The following is a 27,451-nucleotide window of genomic DNA, read 5'->3' as shown; positions in this document are numbered from 1 at the left end:
GAGGTCACAAGTTACAATCAAAAATAAAAACGAAAAACAAAATGGCAGATTAAATATGGCCGATTTATATTTAACAAAATGTTACAAAATTTCAGATATAGATTCGTCTTCGGAATTATCTTCCGAATCGGAATAGTTCCGTTCGACATTTGGAGAGGTGATCGGAGCCACTAATAGTTGCACAGCCTCTGGTAAAAAAGAATTTAATTTTTTTTGCGGCAACTTCCTTAAACTCGAAATATAAGGATCTGAAGATACTGTTAACCAATTGAAAACATCTTCCATAGTTTTCGTCCTGGAACATTTTCTCGAAAAGCTTTCACGATATTTTTTTATATCTTTATTACGGGCTTCTTGCGCATCTTCAGATAGTTGCCCGATTGGTAATAAGGCCGATTCTATGATTTGCGGTCCGTGAATTAATATTTTATGTACCGTAATAGGCATGGGATACCACGGATACGTGTTTACAAATAATTTCGCAGTTTCTAAGGCATACTGTTCGAATTTTTTGACGTTCACATCGTGGCCACTTGACATTGTCTGTAAGATTACATGAAATCGTTTTATTAGAGTTTCCTCCACTCCCGTTATTAAAGCAGACACCGATGTGTTTTTAAAAAAACGCCGAGCTGTGTTCCCGTCATTAGTGCTGCCATATCCGGGCTTTGGGCGATCGATAATGAGTCCTAACTGTTGCTTGAAGCCTTTCTGAATAATTTTTTTTCGGTCCTGTGTAATTTGCTTTTCTTCTGTGCTACGTGCTTGCCACTTTTTAATCCCGAGTTTGTAGGACAGATGTAACAAGCATTCAAATAAGCGGATCCATGCGTGCAACGTTGATAATCCGAACCGCAAATTAGACTTGTCTACCTTTTGCTTTTTTACAAGATCGAGGTTATTAATATTCTTTGACGTAATTCCGCATAAGTAGCAACGCAAAGTTGATTTCGTTGACGTAACTGCATTGCATACTTTCCCATCTATCATTGTGAAAACCATGTCGTAAGTTATTGAGATCTCTTTCCCATCAACAACCGTGTTGAATGGAACAAGAGATTTTATTTGCTCTTCTATATGGTGCATTTCGTTCACAGTCGATTGCACGTCTTCGTGAAGAAATTGTAACCTTATCGGTCTGCAAAATCGAGGAGACGAGGGCCTCGGATTTTTCCAGATAACTATTTTTGAGACTGATTTACAGTCGACGAATAAAAGTTGCAAAGGAACGAGTGATATGAGAAATACATGTTCGTCTGAGCTGTTCTCATTTGCGAACTTTTGCTTATACTCGCTTTGCCCCGAGCTTCCATCACAACCTCACTTACATATGAGGTTCATATGTTTCACGGTTTCCTGCAACAAATTTTTGATGACGTCATTTTGCACGAGCAAAATGCGTTCAGCAGTATGATTTAATAATGCTTGCAATTTGACTTCTGCACTGGTTTCAGTTATCGTTACATCTGAACGAGGTGGATAGCACCGAACTTTGGCTTGCGACACTTTATCGTAAGGCGGGTAAAGATTGCAGTGGTGCTCCTTCATTGATTGTCTGATCAGCGAGTACTGATTCTTGGTTAATTTCGCTTCAACGACTACTGAAAGAGCGGCATCATCTGACATAGGAAATGCAACGTTTGAGGTTGCTTGAAAAGCTGCCTTGTACTTTGACGCTCTCGTTGGGCTCGATGTAGTCACTTCCTTTACAATGTTGGCAGCATCAAGTTTTCCAGAAGAGCGAAGCTTCATTTGAGTTGCGTAGGATAACTCCTCAGTGCTGTGTGTTGTGCGCATTTCAGCGGTTTTTCTTCGCTTCGATCGCTCACTAGCTGTCGTAAACTCCATGGAAGGACGACCAAACTTACTTGTCGATGATATTTTAGGTGCGAAAGCATTCTGGAAAAAATATAGTCAATTTAGTATAGAGGTAATTCAACAGAATGATAGTCTACCTATAAATAAGATATAAATAAAACATCTTGCTGTTACAAATTTAAAAAAATACAGGGTACTCACCGGCAAATATATAGAGTTATTTAGCCAATTCTCTTGTTGGTGTACAAATGTTTTGAGATTTCTTGAAGCTTCTTGCCACTTTGATCGAAATTTGTGGAATAGCTTTGATATTGTGGCCTTGTCATCTGAGTTTAATTTGAAGGGATGATTATTCTTTGCCGTCAAACTCTCCTCCAAATGCTGAACCTGTTCGTCGAAGCCCATTCGCAGGGTATTCTTCATTATAAGAAATATGTCCTTATATGTATGTATGAATTGATCGTCACTCGATCGTGATCCTGTAATATAAATAACTTTTAACAGATTTTCGACTCAGTAACCTAACCTAGCTTAGCAAAAATGACCATACAACGCGTGCCGCAGGTTGCCGCAGCTAATTTTGCGAAATTCCATCGCGTAACACTTTAAACTAAAGATTGGTACTTGAAACATCACGAGATATCACGGGATCTTTAACTTTTGCCACCGCTGAATATAGATCTAATTCACAAAATTCACAATTTATGGACACCAATTGTTCATCTTTAAATTAAATACATGCTAAGCTTAAATAAATAAAAAATTAAAACAGAAATATTCTACATACCTCCAGGAACACCCTCCATTCCGCAGTTACGATCAAATAACACTCCTGTCGAAAGTTACACTCGTTCAAAGTCGACTGAAAATCGCTTGTATTTATACGCAGCGAGTGCTATTCTCTCAAAGGGCATTTTCATATTGAGATAGAAAGTTAGATATGGAAGATAGCCTCCCCTTTTTTTGCCATTATATGCACGGGGATGTTCCTTATAAGGCTGTATAGTTATAAAGCCAAAATAATAAATTTGATTTTTCGACTTTTGGCCACGTTTTCGGGATTTCCGCCCACTGTGCGTCTAGCAGCGAGTCTAAACTCTCGAGCAGCGAGTCGAGTGACAGCGACGACGACGCACGACGACTTAATGAACGGAGTAGTTCGCGACCTAGAAGGGATAATTATTCGACAAATCGGTATAGGGGGAGCGAAAACTCAACCCCGTACGCACACGATCGAGAACTCAATTCTGCCATGAAAATCGGGCGAATTGTTAGTAACTGGAAAATTACTTTTCCTAAAACTGAAAAAGATCCCGAACAGTTCCTGTTAATTTAAAAGATCAGCTAAGCGTGAGCGGAATAAACAAAGATTTGTTTGTCCCATGTTTGTCTAATATCTTCGAGGGTCCGTACAGGGCCTGGTACTTATTAAATAAACAACGTTGGCGAACGTGGAAAGACTTTGCACGAGCCTTCCGTTTTCGAAGGACGAAGGACTTCGTTTAAAGAAGGACGACGGTGCTCTCTTCTTGGAGGTGCACGATATAAAACTTGAAAAGGGTGAAAATCTCGCGGAGTTCACTTGTCGGGCACGCCTCATTTTCGAGAGAATGCGGCATCCCCCATCTTTTCGCGAACAACTGAAACAGATTCTGGTGAGGTTTAATCCACGGCTAACCTTCGAAATTCTCAACTTGCAAATTAACGATTACGATGAGTTCTTGCACTACATAAACGAGCGTAGTTACCTGTACCGTAGATCTTTCGACACACAAAAGGGACCACGGGATAGAGCCGCTAAAACGAAATTAAAATATTTGCAAGACGATACGGACGAGGACGACATCCAACCGATAGAGGACGAAGACAGTGACGTCACCAATTTGCAAGCCCTTCAACAAAAGACCAACGGTACCGATAAAAAAATTCATCGAACAATTCTAAGACTCTAGTCAAACAGAGACTCGAACATAATCTTGCGCGTTTCGGAAAAGACAGTAAAACATCGACAGTTAATTCTAACGAACAGTCAAAAGAGACGCCTATGAAATTTGTTCCAGATTCGAGTAAAATGCTTTGCTATAATTGTGGCGAAACGGGACACGCTGCACGTTTGTGTATGGCCGATCGACAAATTGTATGCCATGTTTGCCGACGCAAAGGCCACATAAATAAAAATTGCCCAACGCGTCCGGGAAACGAGTAGCGCCCACAGTGATCAAACCTCAGGTTACTGTTACGGAGGGCATTAATGAGGAAAAGAAAATTAAAATTAATATCGAGCAAACTAAGTCATTAGATAAATTAGACACTTGCGCAGATACAACGGTACTAACTCATATGCAGGATCAGAAAACTGACGAAAGTGACTCGTCAATTAAATTAGACGTTATCGAATTAACAGACGAGTCAGGACTGTTGGACAATGACTTGGACGTGGTTACCTCAGATGAACCCTACGAAGAAATGGTACAGTTGTCAACATTGGCAACGATCAAAACACCTGAAACAGCTACTGACATTACTCGGGAGAAAACGGTCGAAGAAACAATTAAAAGTCAAGCTAGGTTAACAACTATTTGTGACAAAGATTGGTATGATGTAAAACGCGAACTCGTAAGCAAACAACTCGATAGATTCGCGGATTGCAAGATCGATAATGACGAGTTATATTATCATAGACCAGACTACGCGAAAATGCTGATCGATGACGAACATCCGTGGAAAAGAGTAGTCAGACCAGCAGAAGTTCTCGAGATTTTACGCGAAAATCACGAAACTCCACAGGTAGGGCACCTGGGTAGAGATAGCACACACGATCGAATACGACAGAACTATTACTGGCCAGGCATGTCGCGGGACGTAAAATCCTTTGTCGAAGACTGCGACGTGTGTATGAGGGTCAAGTTTAATCAAAGGCCACTGAAAGGGCCTTTGATGACAAGACCTCTGCTCACACCGTGGGCGCAATTGTCGATTGATACGGTGGGACCGTTTACTCGTTCGAAGAAGGGCAATGTATACATAATCGTCGTGCAGGATCTCTATACGAAATTTGTCGAACTGTTCCCGGTACGTAATCAAACCGGTAAAATCGTGGTCAAGGTCTTGGAAACGGTGTTCGACAGATGGGGAACTATTCCGGAGTCAATTGTCACGGACAACGGTACGGAATATGTGAATAAAGACGTTAAACCCTTCCTAGCAGCTAACAAAGTTAGTCATATCACCACCCCGTTAGCACATCCGCAAGCGAAACTCGTGGAACGCGTTAATAGAACGATAAAACCCATGATTGCGGCATTTATAAAAACCAGTCAAAACGAGTGGGATGAAAATTTGTCGAAACTCCAACTTGCGTACAATATGGTGCCTCACTCGGGTGATAGAGTCACTCCATTCTATTTAAATCACGCGCGAGAAGCTAACTTAAACCAACGGAAACGTTTAGTTGACGATAATCAACAAGTGACTGACAAGGCGGTGACTGATTGAGTCAAACGGATAGCCAAATTTGACGAATTGCGTCATAAGGTTGAAAATCAATTAAAGATTTATTCCCACAAACGTCTTACTAAGGCTAATTTAGACAGAACAAAAGAATTTGAATTAAAAATTGGTACTATAGTCTATTATCCGAATAAAAAATGGAGTAAAAAAGCTGAGGGATATTCTGCTAAGTTGGCCCACCGATATTTAGGTCCGGCAACTGTGAAACGAATAATTGGGCCAATGATCATGGAATTGGCGGATAAGAACGATAAAATTGTCGGGAAATATTATGTAACAGACTTAAAAATTATCCATCGTAGTTTGCGTGGTAACTAAATTGCGTTAACAGATTGACTAAAGGGTAAATGGAGGATACCTGCTTTAACTCCGAGGGACAACTACCCTAGCAACATGAGCGACACTAATTCTACGCCAACCGTCTCCGACTCTGGGGACACCGCCAAGGGCCTTCATGCACTACTGGCGGAAAAGCTAGAAATCGAGGCAAGAGTACGAGCCTTGAATAGGGAGATCGAGTCTGAGCTAAGCAGAACTGCTTCTGTCGTCAGAGCACCAGTAACAGACGTCCCGGGAGCTTCGGGGCCTGTTGATTTCGACGGGTTGTCAGTGGGCTCCGACAAATTATTTGTTTCGTCTGCCTCTTCGCTCCGAAGGTCGCAATCAAGCCGCAGAGGATCTGATTCGGGGACTATACCACGCAATGCAGAGGCGGCCCAGTTACTAAAGGAAATCCATAATCTCCCATCACCGAAACTTAAGCTTACCTTGCCAAAGAAAATAACTGATGCAGACATCCATAGGGAAAATGTCCTACGCAATAGGATCCCGCCGGGAGGTCATCCCCAACGGAAGTCAGCCATCACAGGAAAGGAACTTAAAACTGTTGACGACCCGGAGGCACTGGTTGCCCCGTCGGTTATGGTAAAACCATTGCCATTAGAAGGGATGCCATCGTTGGACGAGGTGCTAAAGGAGCTCGAGGTTGCTGGAGTTGATAGCACTCCACACAAAGAGAGACCTCTCTACATGGCCGATTGTCGCATAATTAGCGAGGAACTCTTCAAATCCATCGTCACCAAAAGGGCAGAATACCTTCTCAAGAAGATGGAATCCACCAAGGTTGATCGTGGCACTCAGACGTACGTCTCCGTCGCGGGAAAACCCAGAGTTGTCGGCTGTGTCAACTGTAAGTCAGCAGAACACCACTTCAAGGCCTGCGGCTTACCCTACCGGCCTGGATTTTGTCAAATTTGCGGTGCAGATGGGTTTGATACGCAGGACTGCATTTATCCTCACGGGATCGAGCATGAACGCGCCCTCAATCGCTGCGCGGGATGCGCCAAGGACCTCAGCCTATACTGTCCGGAGTGTCCCGACTGTAACATAAGGTTCGAAGGACTATCTGACTGGTTTCGACTAAATTACGCCACTTGGCCAACTTGGATGATCCCAACCGATCACCGGTATCTTGTCGGTGAAGGGGAGGAGGTCCTCAGACGTAAAGTCAAGGCTAAATTTGACTCACTCGAAGACTACCCAAACAAGCTGAGGAGGTTCCTTATTAGGGAAAACGCCCTCTTGTCAACATCAAAAGTGGCAAATCCCGGAGCCCCTGGAGCTCAACAGTTGTCAGAGGAAAAACGACGACGAGCCATTCGAGCGTTATGCTCGCCCCTGGTAAAAAAATCACTCGATGAGGTCATGAAGGACAGGCCCGAGATCAGGGACGGCGAGGAGATTGGAGTCATCGTGCCTACCAAGTTCAAGAGGACGTCCAAGTAAGCTATTGACCAGGAAAGCGCGCCCATTACTAGCCGAGTTACCGTGCGTGTCGAACTGCTAACCTTTCTTATAAAATAAAACACATACATTATTGTCCAAGCCAACTGTCATAGTTAACCTTGACCTTACCCTCTAAGATTCCAAGAAGATATACCCTCTTGAGCTAAGTGACCTGTGGCACAATAGCATTAGACGGAACTGCAGATTGCACATCAAGATAATTGTCAGTCTTCTATTTTAGCTGCAGGTTGCAGATAAGAATTAGTCTATAAAGACATTTGATCGTTCCATAGAAGGAATTATCCTGCTTAGACGTTGAGGTCCGAAGGGGGAGGATGTGACAGGAAATTCTGAACTCAACGTCTCGCAGCCTAAACTCTCGGGATCCGCGTTAGAATAAGATAATATTTACGTAACATTAAAATTTAACTTAGCGCTGGTCCAATGGGATTGCTCTGTACAGCCGAAGTGCCGAACAGGCCTCGACGGCTGTATCGGTAACGATGTATCGTCCGGCGGCCAATGAGCGTCGGCCTTGCTTGTCGCGCCTGCGGCGACTTCCGCGCTATCTCGAACCGGCCGAACCACAGGAGGCTCCCGGCGAAAGCGTGACCGAACACTCTCTGTGTGAGCACCGTGCGAGAAGGTCTAAACCGAACCTATTGTAAGATGTCGTCAAATTGTCAAGAAGCGGTCGCACGGAGGGTCAATTATTGTAAAGCGTCATTGTAAAATTTTCGAAAGAGATCGCATGGAGAGTCGATCTCCGAGAGTTGTGACTGCCTAGTGGAATAATAAAGGAGACTGATCCTTGTCGGAACGTGAGTAATAATCTTCAGTTCCGTCAATTACTTTCCACTTCTTGGTATCTCCTGTTTCCTGGATCACCCAATCGAACCATCTTATTGTAAAACTCAGAACTTTGTTAATTTCGGGAAAATTAACTGGCGCCCAACATATTAATTAATTGCATTTTGAGCCCCGACAGCTACGACCCAAGCCGCGTCGGGTGAAAGGGTTTGTCGTAGAAAAAATCCTGTCTCAACACGTAAAAGATACCGCCGAAAGATCAGATTCGCGAAGCGATATAAAATTAAGATTCATCGACTCGTACAAATTTCTGAGCACGTGTCTCGCAAAATTGGCATCCTTCCTCGATAAGGATAAGTTGAAAATTATACGTTCCAAATTTTCCGCGTTATCCGACGACGATTTCGAATTATTGACGCGAAAAGGTGTCTTTCCATACGAATACGTGGACAGCATCGAAAAGCTCGAGGATACGTGTTTACCGCCACGCGATTCATTTTACAGTTCCTTGACCGGTGACATCGTATCCGAGAGCGATTACGCGCGCGCCGCGAACGTATGGCAGCGATTCTCCGTTCGAACCCTGGACGAATACAGCGATCTATACCTCAAAACCGATGTCTTGGTGATGGCCGACGTGTTTGAAAATTTCCGCGACAGCTGTATCGCGAGTTACGGACTTGATCCCGCGTACTGCTACACTTTACCAGGCTTTACGTGGGACGCCATATTGAAACATACGTGTATCAATTTCGAACTGCTGACCGACATTGACATGGTTATGTTTATCGAACGTGGTATTCGCGGCGGTCTGAGTCAATGTTCCGGCAGATACGCGCAGGCCAACAACAATATATGCAATCGTACGATCCATCGAAACCGTCGTCGTTCCTAATGTACTTCGATGTTAACAACTTGTACGGCTGGGCGATGTGTCGGCCATTGCCCTACGCGGAGTTTCGACGGGTCGAAGACGTTTCGAATTTCGACTTTAGCGCGATCGCTTTGAATTCGCCTACGGGTTATATTTTCGAGGTCGACCTAGAGTATTCGCAGGATAAACACGACGCGCACGCTGACCTACCGTTCTGTCCGATGCGCGATAAACCGCCCGGCAAACGGCAGGACAAACTTCTCACCACGCTGCACGATAAGGAGCGTTATGTCATACATTATCGCAATCTGCAGCAGTGCACGCGTCACGGCCTTCGCGTCACAAAGATACATCGCGTATTGCAATTCACTCAATCTGCGTGGCTCCGCGCTTACATCGAACTCAATACAAAATTTAGAACACAGGCCAAAAATGAGTTCGAAAAAAATTTATATAAATTAATGAATAACGCGGTTTTTGGGAAAATGTACGCAATCACGTCGATGTAAAATTACTGACAAAATGGGACGGCCGATTCGGCGCGGAGGCAATAATCGCGCGACCGAATTTCCACAGTAGGAGCGTGTTTTCGGAAAATCTGGTAGCCGTCGAACTGCGCAAACTCGAGGTGAAATTCGACAAACCGATCTACGTCGGCATGTGCATCCTCGACATGTCGAAGGTGTGCCTATACGAATTTCACCACGAGTACATGTCTCCCCTGTACCGATACTCGTGTAGAATCATGTATACCGACACGGACAGTCTGAGTTATCATATCGAGTGCGATGACGCGTATGAGAACATGAAACGTGATAGCCAGGTTCGACACGAGTGATTACGCGGTAGATAACGCTTATGGTATGCCACTCGTCAATAAAAAAGTGCCGGATCTGATGAAGGACGAAAACAACGGTGTGATCATGACCGAATTCGTTGGACTTAGGGCGAAAATGTACGCCTTGCGAGTCGATGGCAAAAAAGACTATAAAAAAGCGAAAAGTGTCAAAAGCAACGTCATCGCGCGTACCATCACGTTCGACGACTACACGCGGTGTCTGAACGATGAGATCGAAATGACTCGACCGCAGTCGTGCATAAGATCGAAAATGCACGAAGTGTACACTATCCGCGAGACGAAAATCGCGATAAGCGATATATCGTGCCGGATTCGACCGATACGTTGCCGTGGGGACATTATCAAATATAATGTATGTACGTATGTAATGTATATAATATAATGTATGCAATGTATGCAACATATGTAGTATAATTTATGTATGTATATATGTAATATAATGTACGTACGTATGTAATGTATGCAATATATGTAATATAATGTATGTAGGTATGTACGTATGTATATATGTATGTAATGTATGTAGTAGTATAACATGACATATGTATGTAACGTAATATAATGTAGTATAACATGTGTATGTAGTATAACATATAAATGTATGAATGTATGTATGTATATATGTATATAATGTAACGTATGTATTATATTAATGGAAGGATTATTAATCACGCATATTTTATACTTTATATTTCAAATACTTTTTTATTATATATTTTTATATATTGGATATTTTGTATTGAATATTTTTTACATACTTTTTTTATATATATTTCATATTTCAAACACTTTACATGTATCATTTTTATATTAAGAATAAAATACAGTTTGCACGAATTAAATCACATTGTCCTTGTGTATCCAAGAGTTGTGCGATCCATCGAATCCCAGCCATTTCACGTACACCTCGTCGCCCCTCCTGCGCAGTACTTTCTCCACGAGATACACGTCAGGATAAGTCGCGCGATGCAACTCGTGCTCGTAGAACGCTCCAGCGACGGATTTTCCACGATAGTCCTCGAGTAGATAGGTTACGGGATTGGTATGCTGCACTTTAACGATCTTAAACACCTCGGTGGTCCAATTCGGCGTGTAACCCTTCTCAAAAATTGTCTTGTATTTGCTGACGCGTACCGAGTCGCCCGTTTTGAACTTTGCCGGGCCCGCGATCTTTATCGCGCTGTACACCGTAGCCAAGAGTCTTTCGGCGATCGCGGGGGTAACGTCGACGGGTCGCATGCCGATCGTTCGATGCTTGCGCGCGTTGTAATCCGACACGAGTCGCGATAACGCGTCGACCCACTTGTAATTTCCATTGAGCGTAAACATCTTCCACATGTTGTTTTTTAACGTGCGATTGAATCGCTCGACGACCGATGCCTTCATCACCGAATACGTGGAATAATGATTGATGCCGTGTTTTCTTACGAGACGTTGCACGTCGGTGTTGTAAAATTCCTTCCCCATGTCGGTTTATAGGTTACTAGAGCACCTCCCGCTATCTCGAATTATCTCAGCGATAGCGTCGGCTGTCTCGCTGCCGCCTTTACCCTTGAGCGGCACGGCCCACGCGTACTTGCTCAACACATCGATGACGGTGAGTATGTAGTGGTAGCCTCCGTTGAAACGCGAGTACGGGCGCATCTCGACGATGTCAGCTTGCCACAGGTCGTCGTACCCTCACACTATGACATGTCTGCGGGGAAAATTTCTTCTCGCCGGTGCGTGCAATTCGTCCACCAACCGTCGCTTTTCGATATTTTTATCCACATCGGATTTTAACGGTCTCTTGTTTCGTTAGCGTTTTGTTGGCTGTTCGTCGTCGTTCTTTAGCCGTTCGTAGCCGTTTCTGTTTCTGCGTCGTTCGTAGCTGTTTCTGAACCGCTCGTAATCGTTTCTGAGCCGTTCTTGAACCGTTCGACAGCCGTCCGACAACCGTTCTCGAACCGTTCGTTGTCGTTCGTCGTCGTCGTCAATTAACCGTTTCTTGTCACTCATCGTTGTTCGCGAATCGTTTCTAATTGTAACGCCCGCACGTCCTTCTCGAACGCGGTAAGCTTCTCGTCTGACTCTTTCCGTTGATCTGTCAAATTTTTAACGCACTGATCCACGTATAGTTTGTTAATCGCGTCACCGTCAGTCTCAGGTTGCGCTACGCGACGAATCTTTCGCGAACTTGCGTCAAAGTCCGTGGCGGTGCGACACAGAGCGTTGTCGCGCACGAAATTTCTCACTAATCCGTTCCACCGATGATACGAAATGGCATTCGTCGCGTCTTCGCTCTGCTCGAACAATCTAAATTTATTGATCGGCATTTCGACGCTGATTGAACGGATCGCTGTCGCGCCGTTTAATTTATAATAAGCCCAGCCTCGCGAAGTTCCTCGATGATCGACATGATCTCGTTGTCGTGGGCATTGTTGCCAGCTTGACGCGAAGCGTCGAGCAATCGCAGACGATCCACCAGCTCGTTGGGATCGTCCCAGTGCACGTAGTCGATCTTATTGTCGGTTAGCGTTATCGCGCGAGGCGCGAATAATCCCTTTCCGGATTTTTTTTTCTTGGATTCGGTCGATATCAACGGTGAGATTACACATTAATACTTGTATCCCTTGTTGCCCATTACTCACTCGCGAGGATCGTGCTTGAATTTATGAGCACTCGTCGCCAACAGTACGCTCCTGTACTTTTGCTTATCGTCCTCCGTGTAGAGCTTGTTATCGGGTATTCTCTTGAAGATCAACTCGTAAATACCGGGTGTGCCGGCGTATCGTACGCCGCCGATATAAATGTTATCCGCGGTGTCCACGTCAAAACGTTTATTACCGAGCATCATTTCATTCTTGCCGAGATAAACGCCGTACACGGTGTCTATCAGTGAATTGGCGCCCAAAACGTCTGCGATGTACAATCGGCTCAGTGGACCCAAGTGACTTTCCAACGTTTCTATAAACAATTCTCGACCTTCCGACGTTTGCAACTGCTTTCGAACGGTCGTCCCGATCGAGTCGTCCGTGGTTTCGAAAACATCCACGTTTTCGAGTAATTCGGGACTTGTACGTTGCACGGTTCGCGTCGCCGCGGACGGTGTAGAGGTTATCGGTAGTACTATCGACCGTTTCGATTGATTAGATTTACGCGGTGTCGATGAGAGATCCAACCAGGAGTCTAATCGTTTCCTCTTTCTCTTCGGTGTAGCATCCTCTTCCTCCTCCTCCTCCTTCTCCTCCTCCTCCCCGCGCTGTTGAACGGATTGCGTTTCGATTTTCGCGTCAGCAACGCTCTCCGTCGGCTCCTCTTTCTTCACCGCGATCAAGCTCGAGTTGTCGACGATCTTTTTCAGCGGCCCGATGAGAGGACTAAAGTGCGTGTCCAACTCAATGTCCTTCTCGATCTTACCGGTCTTCAGAGCGCAAAGTTTTTTGCGAATCGAATCACTCGTTTTCGCAATATCTTTCACGATCTTCTCGCGTTCGCGAATATTCTCGCTCCCGTCGATCGCAGCCATCGCGGGGGAAAAACAAAGCAGAGTGTCGATCTCTCTGTAACGCTAACGTTTTACCTTCGACGACGTATCGGCGACGACTGACCGCTTTTGCGGTATCGCGAACACGTTAAATCCTTTTCTGTATCGGCCGTTCGAAAGCGCGCTGTCCTTGTCTATCACTACGAATCCGTACTTGCATTGCCAACAATCGTGGCACAACGAGCAAAATTCATCGTACGCCATGTCGGTATTTACGTGATCGTTGTACACGTGTTTCAAATTAGTGCCATCCTGTTTGAACATGATCAGCAGATTCGCGTTGTCACGTATCAGATGTTTAGGTATTCTCGCGTACGTCTGACAGAGATAAAAGCAGTCGACGCTCGAGTGCCTGACCATCGAGAAATACTCTCTCACAGTGTCTTGCTTATCGCACGTCACGTCGTCGAAAACGAAGATCGAGTTTGGACACGCGTCGCTCGGTGGAATGACGTCACTGTTATTAAAGAACGTGTAGTAGCCGATTTTGTCGATCGATGTCAATAAATTCTCCAGATATCGATATTTCGGTTGTTGCAGCGATTTCGAGTACACGTACACGTTCTCGAAACGTACACCGTGCGGACTTTCCAGCAAACTTATCAGAACGTTGGTTTTACCGCAATTCGAGGGACCGCAAATAATCGCGCGTATAGTAGTCGGCAGCATCGTACCGTGTCTGCGCTTCTCCGCGTTGCCCTCCATCGACCGTGATCTGTCGTCGCAATTCGTCACGCGAATCGCCAACGGTTGTCGCACAAATCTCATTTTTTTCTTGCACTTTGTACGACTGAATCGAACTTTCTCGTTCGAACGTCTATTTATAGGTGTGCGGCACCGCGAATCGCTCAGTCGCAAAGATGTTCGTCCTGCTGTCGAGACCTTCGGACATTCGCGATTTTAGCGCTGAACAACTGCAATTTGTGCCGAAAATCGTTCTGTTGCAAATGTGCGGTGATCACATCCACTACGTGTGGGACAAGCTTCCGGAGCATATAAAGACGGATTTGGAGGTTCAGACCTATCGTCGCTGTGACAAACATTACAATCTACCGTGGCAGCAAACGCACATCGACGGTCCCGCCCCGTTGATTAAGAATTGCGGCGAATGTCAACGAAAATAAAAACAGGTAGAGGTCTGTTTAATCGCGCGATAGGTGCACTTCCGATCGAATTGCACATTCCCGGCTATCAGTTTTGCGGTCCGGGTACTCGTTTGCGAGAACGATTGGCTAAAGGTGATCCGGGTGTAAATCCATTGGACGCGGCGTGTCGCGAGCACGACATAGACTATTCGCGTAGCAAAGGCCTCACCGAGAGACACGCGGCGGACAAGATACTCGCTGAGAGAGCGCTAGGACGCGTTTTCGCGAGAAATTCGGCTATCGGAGAGAGGGCTGCCGCTACAGCCGTCTGGGCGGCCATGAAGGCTAAGACGAAGCTCGGAATGGGTTTGAAAACACGGAAAACACGAACGAGGAAAAGGTCGACGAAGAAACGGATACTTCCGACAGCGAAACGAGGTGGCGTATTGCCGATTCTACCGTTGTTGGGAGTTCTCGGTTCTCTGGCCGGCGGAGCGGCCAGAATTACAACGGCGGTGAACGCTAGCAAAGCCGCGCGACGTCAGCTGGAAGAGACGCAACGTCACAATCGCGCCATGGAAGGTCGCGGACTTTATCTCGCTCCGTACAAATATGGACAAGGATTGTATCTCGGCCCGCACAAACGCGGGCGAGGAGTAGCGTTGAAGATTAGGAAAAAAAAACGTCAAAAAGACGTTAAATATGCCCGCGGGTATTACGACTAACGTACAATTGAGTCGACTGGCAAGGCGAATGCGCGTACCGTTCTTCAGAGGTGTTTTTATGCATGATTCGTTACCGATCGTCGATGGCGTACGTCGAAACGAGAGCGGTATCGTGAATTTGGACGATGCAGCGGGCCCCGATACTCATTGGGTAGCGTACGCCAAGAGGGGAGATCGAGTCGTATATTTCGACAGTTTCGGCAATCTTCGACCACCGAAAGAACTGGTGCGATATTTCGGACCGAGCGTGACGAAGATTGAGTACAATCGCACGTCTTATCAGCGATACGATCAGAGCATCTGTGGACAATTGTGCTTGCAATTTCTCCGGACGATCGACGACGATCGGCGCTAATTTAAAACCTGACGACGCGCCGTGTGGAGACTCAGTGTTCGTCGAACAGCTTCCGTCGACATGTCTATAACGTTCACGCTGACCGCGAAGAGCAGCAGCCTCGCGGAGCACTATTTTCCCGCCGTGGATCTGAGCGACGGTGACTACGAGCTCGGTCTAACGTGTTTTGAGACTTATTACACGATTCCGAACGTGAATTCTTCGAATAATAAGTTTTATTTTGACGAGGATGACACGGAAATTACGATTCCCGAGGGATCGTACAAGATACGGGCCATACACGAGTTTTTGAAACGTGAAATTTCACGAAAGTCCGCGACGCGTGGTTCGTTCCAACGACGATCGTACGTCGGTCGCGGATATCGCGCGAGAGGAGACCGTTCGCGCAAACGGCTACGAAGACGAGGCCGCGGAATACCCGATAGTGTTCCGCGCAAATTACAATACAATGAAGAGCGAGATCAAGTGCGCTTTCAGAGTGAACTTTAACAAACCGAACAACGTCGGATCGCTGTTGGGATTCTCGTCGACGCGTATATTGCAGCCGGGACAGTGGTACGAATCGGACACCGATTAATATTATCAACGTAAACATTATCCGCGTGGAGTGTAACGTGACCGCGGGTGCGTACAGCAACGGCAAACGCGTTCATACGATAAGGTAAACATCCCAGTGGCCGGACGGTCAAGCATGATTTGTCATAAATAATACAATTTATAATATTTAGAAAGATGTTTAATATAAATATTTGTTTTCATTCGAAAACTTAAGATTCCCTTAAGCAGGGAAAAATTATTTTAACTCACATATATCAATTAATAATTTAATATTTACATAAGTAATGGAGCGTGTCAATGTACCAGTGGCCGGATAGCTGAAATAGGTTGTGGCTTAGTGTCCGGACATACTTGTCCCAGTGGCCGGACAGCTGAAATAGGTTATGGCCTAGTATCCGGACATAACTTGTCCCAGTGTCCGACTAATTAAAAAATTAGTATGCTGATGAAAAATATTGTTACACAAATGGAGATTTATTAATATTTAATAACAAAAAACAGCTTTAACAGCTCACATGCAATTAAATGCCTTTAAAAACATGTAATTATTACACTTACCGCAAAAATATATCGATTCCAACCAACGACACTGCATGACACTAACCTCTCATTTTTTAACAAATTGCGTTTGCACATGCGTCCGGCGATTGGGACTACTGATATTTTTAATGTACCAGTATCCGGACACTCAAAATTATCGTTTTAATTGTGATTTTTAGGATAAATTTCGTCAAAACAAGTTTCTAACTAATCTTTAAAATTAGATAATTGATTATTTATTTACAAATATAATTAAATATCCAATTTTTATACTATTAGCTATATGCTTGCGCTTAACGAATCTGTTAACGATTGGCCATCATTTTGACGGCAAACAACAGACACATGCTCATTTAATCAATTTTTTTAAATACAAAAATGTTTAATTAGGTTTACTTTTTTCCCCAATTAATTGTTAAATATTAAAGTTTTTTTACATTAATTATTATTTTCATTTTTAATTGTTTAAATAAATAGTAAATATTTTTCTCCAATGTGTCCGGCCACTGGGACGTGTCCGGCCACTGGGACGTTTACCTTACACGAATTTTCACCGAGCATACCACCGGGATATAAGATATCGGAAACGCCGGCGCAGATCATTTACCTGCCGATCATCGCGCGGAGCGTTACAAATCTAACAATACGCGTCGCTGATCAAGACGGACGATTGCTCGATTTTCGCGGAGAAGAGATCACCGTCAGATTGCACGTACGACGGCGAGAGCGATAACGCACCAGTGTATGCGTGAGCGTGAGTGTACGCGCGACATATGAAATGCTAGTGTTGAACGACTCGGAGCACGCGACAGATAACAGTAATATCTTTACGGCTGCGCCGATCGACGATATCGTCAAGTCGACATTCGGCGGCGTTAAACAAGAGACGAGAATAAAGCTCAACGCGTCGAACGTTAAGTTTTTACAATTTCTGGGATTCGCGGTGCGAAACATCTGAACGATGACTGAAATTCTCAACATCGGAGGCGAGCCGGTCTTTGACGATCGCATCGTCAAGATCGAGACTCACACGTACAACCCGTACGCCAACACAACGTTTGACTATAGCAACGAGATACGAATACCCATACAACAGCAGGATCTGTATACGTTGCCGTGCGAAAGTTTTCTCTACGTCGAAGGAACATTGACGGTGACCAGAGTAGCCGGCCAAGTCGATAACGTGGTACTGGGGACTAATTGCGTCGCGTTCATGTTCGACGAGATTCGATACGAGCTCGACGGTATGGAGATTGATCGCTGCAGAAACGTAGGAATAACCAGCACGCTCAAGAACTACGTTATGGTATCATCCGACAGAAGCGTGATCCTGAGAAACGCGGGCTGGGATCCACAGAATAACGCGAACGGATATTTCAATTTCTGCGTACCGCTCAACTTGTTACTGGGATTTTGCGAGGATTACAAACGCGTGGTGATCAACGCTCGTCACGAATTGATCTTGATACGATCGCGCAACGACAACAATTCCCTAGTGGGAAGTCTCGCGTTGGAGCCTACTATCAAAATACTCAAGATACAATGGCGAATGCCTCACGTGGTATTGAAAGAGATCAACAAGCTGTCGATGCTGCGCGCCTTGGAAGACGGACGATATCTAAGTATGGGTTTCCGTTCGTGGGATCCGTACGAGTATCCCCTGTTGCAGAACACGACCAAGCACTCGTGGGCCATTAAGACCGCGACTCCGCTCGAGAAACCGCGATACGTCGTCTTCGCTCTGCAGACGGGTCGGAAGAACGTCATGTCCGCCGACACAAGCCAATTCGACGACTGCAACTTGATCAACGTAAAACTCTATCTAAACTCGGAAGTTTATCCGTACGACGATTTGAATTTGGACTTTGATAAACACAGATGGGCGATTCTGTACGATATGTACGCGCGTTTCTGCAAGGGCTACTACGGATACGAATATCTCGAGCCGAGTCTCACCATTTCGACTTTTCTATGTAACGGCCCGTTTGTGACCATCGATTGCTCTCGCCAAAACGAATCCGTCAAAAACGCCACCGTGGATGTCAGAATAGAATTCGATTGCATGGAGAACGTACCGCCGAATACCTCCGCGTACTGTCTCATCATACACGACCGCGTGATTGAGTACAACCCGTTGATGAACGTGGTGCGCAAAATATACTGTGTTCGCGGCAACGTCGACGTGAATATTTTTTTCTCTCTCTTTCCATCACTCTCCGATACAATTATATAGAGGGGCAAGGGAGGGAGGGGGAAGTATAAATCAGAGTGTCGCGAGACGGTTTGCAGAGTTGCGCGTCATTCCTCTCGATTGACGCATCGACGAGAGAGAGAAATCTCATCATGTCCGTACCAACGTTCGTGGACCTGCAAGGATTCCTCGTCGGGATGAAATTTGTCGTAAAGGAGGTGGCGGTGCTGAGAAAAGGCTGCGTCCTGACGCATCACATCTTTACATACCCCATGTCGTGGAATCTCCTCTCAAAATCCGACAAATCATGCGCTACCTGGTTGATTGCGAATCACCATGGATTACGATGGGAAGACGGAAACGTGCAGTACAGCACGGTGAAACGCCTAATTACATCGGCCGAGCTTGGTATAGAAGAAGAAGAAGAAGAAGAAGAAGAAGAAGAAGAAGAAGAAGAAGAAGAAGAAGAAGAAGAAGAAGAAGAAGAAGAAGAAGAAGAAGAAGAAGAAGAAGAAGAAGAAGAAGAAGAAGAAGAAGAAGAAGATGAAAATGACGAGATGCCGACTCTCGTGTACGTCAAGGGATGTCAGAAACGAGAATGGCTGGTGGATCTGTTTGAGAATTATGCGAGAAAAAACCTAATCGTCGAGACTTTGGATGGGCATTACGAAGATATCGAATCTTTGAATAAACTAGATGTCACCAATACTATGCGATGCGGAAAACATTTTAAAAATTGCGCATTACAAAATGTAATAAAATTATTTAACTGGTGGTCGCGCCAGAGATTTACGATCTTTTAAAAAATAATTTATATATAACTTTTTATAATGTTTTATTTCTTACCCCCCCCCCCTTCCCCATCATCACCATTAGAGTAGGCTTTACTTCCCCCTCTCCTAAAAAAAATTCCACAGCACAGTTCTAGAAACATTAATCCCCCCCCTTTCCACCACCACATTATTACTTTGGAATGTCGGTGTTGTCGCGTATACTCGATTAATTTTATATGATCAGTCTTGTCGCGATCGCTTGTACTAACGGTCCACTTCTCAGAGCCGAGAGAAAAAATGTTCTCCTTTAAAGGTAGCGGAAGCAGCAACAGCAGCAACAATGGTGGAAAACGCGTGAATTATTACGTACCGATTCACGACGTTGAAACTCAAATGCGTGAGAACAGATGTAATAGGTAAGTTTCGTTAAAAAAAACATATAGAGCCTCCCCCAGTTTCTATATCTTTGCAAATTGTAATACTTATGAAAAAACTAATTTCATTATTTTTATACAGCATTTCGTTGGAGCGTCGCGCGGTTCGTATACTCGGCAGACGATACGCGTTGACAGCTACGGGATACAAATTCCTCGAAATTGGCATCAACGTGGGCCCACCGAGTTACGTGGAGATCGCCGTGGGTGATCATCGAGGAAAGAAACTGCTATTATCTCTCGAAACGTGGAAGGGACTCTACGAGCAACGACGGAACATTCAGAATTTCCTTCGGAATAACTACAAAGATATCCACAGTTTTATAAACGTTGGACCGCTAACGGTTAAAGTCCTATATTAGTAGAGAGACGCAAACTTTACCCCCACTTTGCTGCCGTCGCCATCTTGTGCTCGTATACCCGTACGATATTAATCTACTACGACTAGAGTCCTATATTAGTAGACCGCCATCTTATGATCGCACTCCCTGCTGTCTATTGGTCTATAACCGACCAATCAGAAGGAGGAACAAGTTTGCGTCTCTCTACTAATATAGGACTCTACTAACGGTGAGAGTTTGTACGTCGGTTAATAACGTCAAACTCATACGTCTCGAATCTGTAAACGTACGCTTGATAATAACCGAATCGACGTTACACCGTATGTTCGATCTCGATCGGTGCATCGATGCAAGATTCGATTGATTGGTCAGAATACTTGCGGCAGTCGATGCAAAGTTTGCGCCGTTCTCCGATATCGCGTCCACTGTAACGGATCCTAAGGAAGTGTCGAATGTAATATATGCTAGCGATGCATTCAATACAAATCAGCTCATCGATTGTGAGCTCGCAGCTTTAGTTTTTAGTACGTAAGAAATATTATGTAAAAGAAAAGTTAAATAAACGGATTTTCTTACGACTGAATGAACGATGTAATTTTTTTGCGTGCATGTCCATTCCTACCTAAATTTTATCATCGCTTCGATGCGTTATCGGGTCGATCATCGTCGATCCGTCATTTCTTCCTTTGTTTTACGTACTGCGTAGATAGATTGTTTAGTCTACGCGATAACCGCCCCCTTTTCCTAGAAAAAATTTGTTTACGAAACATGTCCCGACAGGTTCGATGCGTCATCGGGTCGATCATCGTCGATGACGTCATTTCTTCCTTTGTTTTACGTACTGCGTAGATAGTTTAGTCTACGCGATAACCATCCTTTTTTTCCTAGAAAAAATTTGTTTACGACGCCCGCGAAACGTGTCCCGACAGGTTCGATGCGTCATCGATAAAACACGCTCCTACGTAGTGTGCTATCGAGTTAGTCTTACCCATTGTGCGCCGCCTAGCGGCCTCGTTGCGAACGGATCCCCGCGGCGCGACCGCAAACCCCCCTCCCACGGACCCCCACGCGAACCCCGCGGCGCGAACGCGGACCTCTCACGCGGCCCTACTTGCGCAGGTGAATCATACACGTGAGTCATCCCGGTGAGTCATACACGTGCTATGTCAAAGTCACTCCCCCTCCCTCTTCCCCCGCGTAATCCGATACCCCCCTGTAATCCGATACCCCCCTGTAATCCGATACCCTTGTGTAATCCGATACCTTTGTGTAATCCGATACCGCCCCCTCCCCCCTCACCCCCGCGTTATCCGATACCCCCTCCCCTCCTCCCGCTTAACCTCCGCGCAATCCGATACCCCCCTTCCTCACCCCCCCTCAAAGCTCCCGCGTTAAAATCGGCCTACTATACCTACTCCTGCTTGACATAAAATAAGGAGGGGGGAGGACAACGCGATTCTATGCAGGGAACAGTCCTTTATCGATCCCTATAGATAATAAATCCCAAATCGAAAATTCATTTTTAGATTTTCGGCGAGCTTTTCGTCGATTTTGCCCGCTGTGCGACGCGCCGATTCCCTCGGAGCACCGAAGACCGCTGACGGGAGCCGATCTTCGTCGCGCGAGAGCGACGCTGGGAGCCGTAACTCCATGCCACTCCGTTTTCATCCCCGGCGCTCGCCTTTGCCGATTGGCTATTTCCACCTAATCTTATCGCTCCGGGGGGATATAAAAATACCGACAGCGAGCCGTAAAAGATATTTCGTCTCGAGACAGTCGCCGATCCGATCCGCCGTTGTTCTCGAGCTCCGAGGTGTTTCGAATCCCACAGAGCAGCAGAGAAACCGGGGTCAAGTTATCTTGTCCTCCACGGAGAAAATTGCTACGGTTGTTACAACAACATTCTCTATGATTGAAAAAGAAATGTATGTGAATTCAAGTTAAATTGATATTACATTGAATGTAGCTGTTAAGATATGCTTATTTATACAGTTTTCATAACCGTAGTTCTTACGATACGTAACATTCGGTTACAATACTTTCGTATATGGTTGCCTCAACCAAAGAATTATTGCTATCTCTCTTATGTGGTCTGCAGCACAAATATTATGGTTGAGAGATCCATAAGATATAGCTGCACGGTACAGCACTGAATCACTGCATGATTGAGAGTTTAGTTCCATTGCGCGCGCAAAAGAATTTCTGCATAGAATAAAGTGGATTTGATAAGGATGTTTTAACTTTATAAATATACTTTTTTCATAAATATATTTACGAACACAAAATTTCGTAATGAGCCGACACTGGTTTCTGACATTCACCCGACATTAAGAAATATTACATGATATATCCAATTCAAAATTTTATTACTCTTTTTAAACTGAATTTGTTTCTTAAGATGATTTTTGAAAAATTATATATTTGCGCTGGTTATGACATATGTAGACTATATATAACACTCACATTAAATTAAGAAGTAGTCTACCACGTAAGGCAGTTGGCTCACGATCCAGAGGTCCCGAGTTCGAATCCCACCAAGGTAAGTGTTTTTTTCAAATACGAGAAAATATTTATAATCATAGACTGCATCTTAAGAAACAAATTTAGTTAAAAAATAGTAATAAAATTTCGAAATAAATAATTTTTTTTGTCGGGTAAATATTTGTTCATTATGGTTGTAACATCCATATATTATGGTTGCAACATCCATATAGTAGCTACCCTCACTAAGGTTAGGGCAACCATATAGGTCACTTCCAGAGTACTATGGTTTCCATAACCCTTTTATATGGATGGGCGAAAATTAACATTATTATTCTGTTGTAGCAACCGTAACTTTTTCTTCGTGTCGGTCAAAGAGATCTTGGACGCAGCTCGACCTCCTGTCTCGCAACCAAATCATCGCTCGCACCGGCAAAACCGCGGGGTCAAGCACGCTTATCCTCGGCCAAGACATCTTGGCGCTAGTGCGTCCGATTCCAGCATTCGCCGATTGATCGGTCAGCCTCGAATTGACTGGATGCCACCGGCACCTTTATCGCTAAATCATTTCGATCGTGCATCGCGCCTAAACCGGTCGTATATAACCCACGTCAATCCGCATCGTAATCAAAGCACATCTCGCGCCTAAACCGTTTGTATATAACCCGCGTCACTCTGCATTATAATCGAAGCGCATCTCGCGCCTGAACTGTTTGTATATAACTCACGTCACTCCGTCTTATAATTGCAGCGCATCTCGCGCTTAAACCGTTCGTACATAACCCGCGAACTTTGCATTGTAATCAAAGCGCACTTAATTGTTCTGTATCTAGTCAACGTAAATCCACCTTTATAATAAAAACAGCTAAATATTTAAATCACAGTCTGGTGCCTCTGGGCCTACCGCATTGAACATCCTGGTATCCGACGAGCCTGGTATCCGCGTTCGATACTTAAAAACAGCAAGTCGTTATAGAAGTAATTTTCTATGTGACAGTACATATAGGCGGGGAAGGGGCAGTAGCCCATTCTCCACAAGCAGGGGTAAATGGGAGTGTATCTTGGCTCGCGTGGAAAGTCAAAGGTACTTTGTCAACAATCGAATTGACCGATTTTTCACAGTTTGTTAGAAATTACATCGCAGAATTTATTTTCAAACGAAAATTTGCATTTAGGTCAAATGTAGATAGCCCGGAAAATATGATATTAAATGAAAGGTTAACGTTCCTAGAGTGTGTCTGAAAAATTTTGAATTTTTTTACCGCTTGGTTCCGGAGATATATGTCCGTAAACTTTGCCAATTTTACATGGTGATAATAGGGAAAGGGGGGTCAGATCGCACATTCATGGAATACGTTTATACTTCTCGAGTAGATGAACAAATAAAAAACTGTTTAATCGATGCAATAAACATTTCTAAAGATACTGACGCGACACCAAACTGATTAACCGTACCGTATATAAATAAAGCGAAACTTTTGACAAACTTTCGGCAACTTTCGACGTTTCGACACGACACGAGAGTCATGGCGGCCGTCTTGAGTGGCTGCTTGGCAACGTCGCACGCGTCAGCTGACGCACAAGACGCGTGTCCTACCATTCTCCCACCGTTGAATGGAGGTTATAAGGATAACATATCTTTTTCGGCAGTTGTATGAATATATTCACTATCGCGGAATTGTAGAAATTGTGACGTATATTTTTTCTATTTTAGTATTTTTTATTCTTTACCGGCGTTATCATATTTATAGTTATATCACCAACACTAGTCAAATTTGTGACTTTGCTCTGATATTTTCAGTTTATAGCAACGGTTAAATGAGAAAAAACCTTACGGAATAATTAATTTTAATGTATGCTGATTCTTACATACTAAATCATTCATATTTGTCACTAGTAACAATAGTTGTTTTTGTGACTTCAAAGTACTGCAAGAACCACCTTAAAGAACGAATAGAAGCATTTTTTGACATAATGGCAAAACATTATCCGCCTTCACTGTAAAATAAAAAATACAATAAAAAGATAAATGTTTATACATGTAAACCGAACAAAATCACATTTACTTCGCCGGTTGAATAATAAACAGTAATGGAAATATTAATTGACTCTACTGGCCATTATAATCGTCAAGACAATACGACCATGATTTGGTTTTTATAAATTGATGTAATCTTTGACTTATATATAATATACTTCTATATAAACATCTCATTTAAATAATTATTGCGAAAAATATTACCTTAGCCAGCGTTCGAACTTGGAACCTCCCTCATTCCGTGAAGAGTGCCATACCAATTCGACACTGAAGCATGTGGTAATATTTAATCCTTGGTTAAAAGAACGTCTTGACGATAATCGAATCAAATTATGGTCGTATTGTCTTGAGGATTATAATGGCTGTTGCGGCCTCAATTAATTATTAAGAAATATGATTAAGAAATATTATTATATAAAGATATGTATTATCAAGATCGTATCAAATAGAGTATTATGAAATAGATACTTTATTTGTCCCAAGGGGCCTTAAAGGGCGTTTTAGAGGGATGTACCCAACCCTGTACATTGGCGTTTTGAAGGGACGTACCCAACCCTGTACATATATTTCACTCTTCCTATCCCGACCTGGCCCTCGGCCTTATACATTCTCGCTCCCTCCCTCCCTTTCTCGATCTTTATCCTTTCCCTTTCCGTCGCTGCACCCTTCCCTTCCCCTACTCCCTTATCTCTTCTTCCTTTCTCCTGGAGACTTTAATGCTAGACTCTCTTCTCCTATCCAATTCCTCTCCCTGCTTCTCTTTCTACCCTCCATCTCTTTCTCTCTCCTCTCTTGTCCTTTCTCTCTCCTCCCTTCTCCTTCTTAGTTCCTCCTCTCTTCCCATTTCTTTCCACCTTGCTAGTCCCTCTGCGTCCAGTCTCCACTCCATCATTTCATCCATCCATTTCCTTATTCTCTCTGCCAGCAACCCCTCCCTCTGTACCTTCATCTCCTCCTCCTGTGCTTATCCTTCTCAGACTTCCCCCCTTCCTCGACGTTCTTTCCTTCACTTCTGTCTTTCTCCCCTCTCGTATCGCTCACCGTCTTACTTAAGGGGTCATGCTTAGTTGGAAGGGCATGATTTTCGGGGATTTTTATAAGAAAGTTCAATTTATTTTTTCTTACAACAAAAAGTTGATATCAAACGTACATATATTGAACAACATTCAGAATTTTTTTCGTTGAAAAATATTGTAAATTAAGGAAGTTATAAGGAAACCTGATTTTTCAGAGGTGTCGTGCGGTGATCACTGCTGCTCGGATCTGGATCATCTGAAATAAAAAAACCAAAAAGATTCTGTTAGTATATGAATATATCTTGTTCGTGAACGAAGGGGGGTTTTTTTTAATGAAAACTTTTTTTTTATTGAAGAAAAACGAAAAGTTAAGAGTCCGAAAAATTGCGCTTTTCCTTAAAACGGCCGCCATTTTGTCAAAAATTATTTTTTCAAAAAATCCTTCGTTTACAAACAAGATATGGAGGGGTTAAAGCCATAGTGGTGTAAGTCAATTTTTTTGACCACTTTTTTTTCTTCTTCTTTCAACATATCTGCATGTGTAGACTGCATCTATAAACTTAACTCAATAGTTTAAAAAAAGTGACTTACACCACTATGGCTTTAATCCCTCCATATATTCATATACTAACAGAATCTTTTTGGTTTTTTGATTTCAGATGATCCAGATCCGAGCAGCAGTGATCACCGCAAAACCAGTTTTTTAAAAGGGCCTTCAGGAGAATGGCCGTATCTTTTTTAATTATTAATATTTTTTATTTAAAAAATTATGTTACATTCATAAAAATATATTCTCTCACATAAACCAACCCAATTTTAAACAAGTCTTATAGTTTATGCAAAAAAAATTCTCAAAAATCACCTATTTTTGTGGCTTTCTGACTAAGCATGACCCCTTAACTTTTCTTCTTTTTTTTTCCTTCCTCGGTACCGCTATCCTCCTTCATCTCGCTCTCCACCCTTTTCTCTCCTTCCACCTCTTTCTTCTTCTCCTCCGCCTCTCTCTCCAGCTCCTCCCAACTTCCCTCTGGCCCACACTCCTCTTTCTCCTGCCTCACCATCTTCTCTTCCCCCTCTTCGCTCGGCTGTCTCTCCTCTATTCTCCTGCTCGTTCCCGCCCCCCCCTCTCTGTCCTCCAGTAACTTCCTGATCTTCTCCAGCTCCTCCCCCACCTTCACTATCCCCCTCAACATCTCCTCCACACACTCCATCTCTCGCCTTTCTCCTTGTCGTCCCTCCTTCTTCCCCTCTCTCTCTTTCTTCGTCCTTTGCACTTTTGCCCTTTCCTCTTCCGATCTGTCGTCCTCCCTACGTTCCTGTGTCTTCCCGCCGCACTTCCTATCTCCTTCCTCTATTCTCCAATCCTGCCTCAGTCCGCTTTTCCACCACTCTTTACCTTTCTCCTCCTCCTACAAGCAAACTTTTCTCAGATCCTACCCTCTCTTTTTCTTTCTCTCTTTCTCCCTTAACCTCGAAACGTGTACGTGTGTGTGTGTATGACTCCTGCCTTTCCTCCCTCCTGTCTCTCACTTCCTTCTCCTCTACTTACTTTTCTACTTCCTTCACCTCCACCTATTTCTTCCCTTCCCTTCTTCTACTTTCTTGCTTCTCTCTTCCTTTTGCTCGCTGTTTTCAACTTCTCTACGTCTTCGTCTTCCACCTCTATTCTCCGCTTATCTCGCCAACCTATTACGCCCGATCGACGTGACTGCCTGTACTCTCCTTGTGCAAT

The 27,451-nt window shown here is 44.1% G+C and overlaps 1 protein-coding gene and 1 long non-coding RNA gene across 2 annotated transcripts in view; both read right to left on the bottom strand.

The window, feature by feature from the left end:
- LOC139777755 (uncharacterized) overlaps positions 1-27,451 on the bottom strand; it is a 185,653-nt gene that overhangs the window by 15,025 nt on the left and 143,177 nt on the right. The window lies entirely within an intron of this gene.
- Positions 43-4,704, bottom strand: LOC139777767 (uncharacterized). Its single transcript, XR_011719432.1, has 2 exons — positions 2,020-4,704; positions 43-1,899 (listed from the first exon to the last, which is right to left on the bottom strand). It is a non-coding gene; the product is annotated as an uncharacterized lncRNA (long non-coding RNA).

This window comes from Temnothorax nylanderi, unplaced genomic scaffold (genome assembly GCF_030848795.1).
Source record: "Temnothorax nylanderi isolate EJ_2023f unplaced genomic scaffold, tnyl_v1.0 TNYL_tig0161_pilon, whole genome shotgun sequence".
NCBI classification, from domain to species: domain Eukaryota; kingdom Metazoa; phylum Arthropoda; class Insecta; order Hymenoptera; family Formicidae; genus Temnothorax; species Temnothorax nylanderi.
The sequence above is the reverse complement of the archived record's forward strand: the minus strand, read 5'-3'. Positions and strand labels throughout refer to the sequence as shown.